The following is a 4,429-nucleotide window of genomic DNA, read 5'->3' as shown; positions in this document are numbered from 1 at the left end:
TTTTTGTTTTGTACATTTTCTTCTTTATTGATTTCTGATCTTATTTTTATTATTTTCCTTACACTTACTTTATTTAATTTGCTCTTCTTTTTCATAGCCTTTGATGTAAAAACTTGGATAATTAATTTTGGACCTTTCTTCTTTTTTGATGTAGGCAATTAACTCAAATTCCTCTGTCAACATTTTTTACTGCATCACAAAATTTGATGTGTTGTAATTTTCATTTATATTTGTTTCTAAATATTTTGATTGTGATTTCTTTTTGAAACTTGCATTATATAAAAGTATGTTGTTACATTTTCAAATATTTGCCTGATTTGGTGGTTTCCCAGATATCTGTTGGTTAATACTTTGTAATTTAAGACTTTTTGTTTAAGAGAATGTACCCAGTACAATTTCAGTTATTTATATTTACTTAAATTTTTTATGGCTCTAGCTTGGCAAATGTACCATACGCAGAGAAATGAGTATATTGTTGCTTGATTGAATGTTGAATTAAAAACTCAATTAAAACAAATTTGTTTATAGAATTGGTAACATCTTCTATATCTTGGAGATTTTCCTATGTATTTGTTCTATCAATTGATGAGAGAGGAGTGTTAAAATCTCCAAATGTATCTGTGAATGTGTCTGATTTATTCATTAAGTTCTCTGTTTTTATTTCAGTTCTTTTGCATATGTAAGTAAATATATTTAGAATTTTATATATTCCTGATGATAACTTTTTCAAATGTGTTCTTCCTTTCTGGTTACTTTTCTCCATATGGCTGTTTTGAGTAATTTGAATACAGTGTGCCTTTCTGTAGCTTTGTTTGTTTGTGCAGATTTGTTGATGGTCCTTACTGTGTGAGCCAATGGTTTTCATAGATTTGTAATATTTTCAGCCATTCTTTTCTTCAAACATTTGCTCTGGATATTTTCCCACCTGAACTCCCTGATACTTTCTGAAAATCCAATTACACATATGTTAGAACTTTATACTTCTCCATATCCATTGAGGCCCTGTTCATTTTTATTTTCAGTGATTTTTTTTCCCCCTCTATGATTCAGGTTGACTTGTTTATATTACTACCTCTGTCATTCCTTGAACTTCTATTTGCTTTGTCTATTACATTAAGACCTACATGAGTAAGACCTACTCAGATATTACATTTAATCTCAAGGAGTACCTTTTTGCTTTATTACATCATTTATTTTCTCTACTTTAGTTTCCAATTTTTCTTTGAATCTTTGAGCACTGAGCACATTAGTAATAGGTGCTTGAAAGTCCTGCTTTGCTAAATCCACCTTTTGTAATCTATTATTTGTTACTGTGATTGTCTTTTATCCCAGTTTTGAGTCACCTTTCCTCTTTTTTTAATGTCTAGTAGTTTTGATTAAGTGCTAGAAATTACCATTGTTACATTATTATGAGTTCAAATTTTGCTTTCTTCCTTTAAATAGTGTGGGGTTTTTAGTATCAGGATATTAAATTACTATTAGTCAGCTTTTCAAGGCTAAGTTTCAAGCTTTGTTAGGGTTGTCACGAAGTAGTTCATATTGTAGAGATAGTTTGGTCCTATCATTAAGGTGTGACACTTTGGGGTTTTTACTGAATGCCTTGGCTGATTAATCAAACTTCCCATTCTAGCCTTTCATAGCTTGAGCCCCTTCCCACCTTGTGAAAGCTCAGAGAAATTTTCAATTTATGTCTCTTCTATTATTCTTCATCAGTCCGATGGATTTTTAGCTCTACACACCTTTGAGGACTTTCAGAGGAAATAACATGCAAATAGATTTCATCATCTTCATCATTGCTAATGCAGTGCAAGCCACAAACATTTCTTGCCAGTCTCCGTCTAGCTCTCATACAATCTTTTCTCTATTCAGAAGCCAGGCAGGATATTCCTTTAAGACAGAAATCATATTATAACATTTCTGTATTACTGTGCTAAGGCTGCTATAACAGAACATTGTGACTGAGTGGCTTAAAAAGGCAGACATTTGTTTTCCATAGTTTTGGAGGCTGGGAAGTCCAAGATCAAGGCGCCAGCTAATTTTACTCCTGATGAGGGCTCTCTTGCTAGCTTGCAAACAGCCAACTTCTTGCTGTGTTCTCACATGGCAAAGGGCGGGGTGGGGGGAGAGAGATCTTTCTCTCTCTTTTCTCATTAAGCCACTAATCCTATTACAAGGGCCCTGCTCTCATGACCTCATCTAACCCTAATTGCTTTCCAAATGCCTCATGTAATACAGTCACACTGGGAATTAGAACGTCAACATAAGAGTTAGAGTCAGGGAGGCACAATTCTGTCCGTAGCAATTTCTCTGCACATAACCACTCCAAAGATTTACCATTTAATTTTGTGTGGCAGTCGGACTTATGATTATATTCCATCATTTCTCTCCATTGTTCTGTCTGTTCCAGACAACCTGGTTAACTGCTAGTGTTTGAGTAAGTCCAGAACATCCTTGCACCACGGCCTTCTATTGACTTTTGACTAAAATGCTGCTTCCCCCAGATGGTCTCAGGGTCGTGCTTTCACTTCTTTCAGGTCTCGGCCACCTACTGCAGTCAGACTTGATCTCTTTATTTGTAACGAACGACATCCATCCCACCCAACAGACAGTTAATTTTGCTTATCTTATTTTGTTCTAGAATGCTTATCACCCTCTGACAGACATGTTAACTTGTGTACTGTCTTTCCTATGAACCTAATACAGTTTCCTTGAGGGAGGGGCCCTTTTTCTCTTTTAATCAATGCTGAATCACCAGCTTTTAGAACAGTTCCTGGAATGTGGAAATCCTTCTACGAATATTTGTTTATTTCGTGGACAAACAGTTGGATAGAGAACAGTCTAGACAAGGGAATCATAACATCAAAGATTCCAAGACAGATACAAACTCGACACTGGGAAGTTCCAGAAAACTTTTGAGTTGTTCTTCAGTGTAGTGGGAAAGGGAAAATGGGTGTGAGAGACACTCATGGCTAAATAATCTAGAAATTTTGAAACGAGGATAAGAACTTTGGATTGTATGAATATGTATTTCAGAAAATGTTATAGACTGGAGACAAATATTTGAGTCATTGTTTTTGTGATTTTGAATTTGTGTGTGTGTGTGTGTGTGTGTGTGTGTGTGTGTGAGTTTGTAATTTGTTCCTTCCTTTAAAGAGTTTTTGGGTGGGTGCTATTTATTTATTTATTTATTTGTTTGTTTTTAACCAGGGAGTTAAGTTTCTTTCAGGTCAGCTTGGTCTTTCCAAGGCTAGATTCTAAGTGCTGTTAGAGTTTGGTGGTTATTGAGGCCATTGGCCATAGAGATTTCTCAAAAATAATAATAAAGGAGTAAAGTTGCAACTGTTAGTAACTTTTTCAAATCTACAAATTTAAATTTCTAGTTTTTCCTCACTTTTTATCTTGAATGATTTTTGTATTTCCACTCATATTTCTATATGCAAAGCACATTAAGTTCTTAATAAGATTTTCCCATATTAATTCTTTTTCAAATATCTGCATGCTTAGATTATTTTAACTTTTCAGAAATGTTTATTGTGTATAGTAACTGCTCACAAATTTACAGAGGCTACCATTGTTCTCTTAGAATCATCTTTATTCCTTCTATATTTTGTCTTCCTATTCCTCAGATATTTCAGGTCCTTACTTATTAAATACCATGTTTGCCATATATTGACATAATATTAAATTGATAGACATCATTGAGCAGCACTCCAAATTAAAATTATACCCAAAATATCTATGTTAATAATCGTAAGTGTTGGAAGAATTATTAATAAAGTTGGAGATTTTAATATAAGTTAGTTTTATATAACATAACATTTTTTAAATCTATCATTCATGTGCCTTTGTGCAACTCAGACATCCATTTTATTTATCATTATAGTGTTTGATGGTTATGTCTCATAGATTCTACTTTCCTTGCCAAGATTAAATCTAAGAGTCCCAGAAATTTCTTACTAACATTTAAATTTTATTCTTTTTACTGGTTGTTCTCATAGCAAAAACTGAATCAGTATGCAGAACTGCAGGGCAGTCAAATGCTTCTGATGTTTCTCCTTTACTTTTTGTTACAGTACTTTATTTTTGTTCTTTTGTTTCTTTTGTGTTAAAATAGTCTACAGATGTTGCAGGGGCAGTTTAATCTTCTGCTTTCCTTGACTGAATTGTACATTGATGGAAAAAGTATCTTAAGTTCAAAAACAATGATCTACATTGGCTTGTGTCTTCTGTTTTAGAATATTTTTATCATCAGTACATTTAAAGTATAACAATGCTTCCAAGATTTTATTCCATTTTTTTATTTCCCTCCCCAAAATGTATGAAAGTTATAGTTTATATAGGATTTACAAGAGCAATGAATGAAATGTCAACATGTTCCCCATGTGTGAATTTAGATTTTTTTTCAGTAATATGATAATAAAATTGTAAA

Source organism: Propithecus coquereli, unplaced genomic scaffold (assembly GCF_000956105.1).
Source record: "Propithecus coquereli isolate 6110/MARCELLA unplaced genomic scaffold, Pcoq_1.0 Scaffold71, whole genome shotgun sequence".
Lineage (NCBI taxonomy): Eukaryota > Metazoa > Chordata > Mammalia > Primates > Indriidae > Propithecus > Propithecus coquereli.
The sequence above is the reverse complement of the archived record's forward strand: the minus strand, read 5'-3'. Positions refer to the sequence as shown.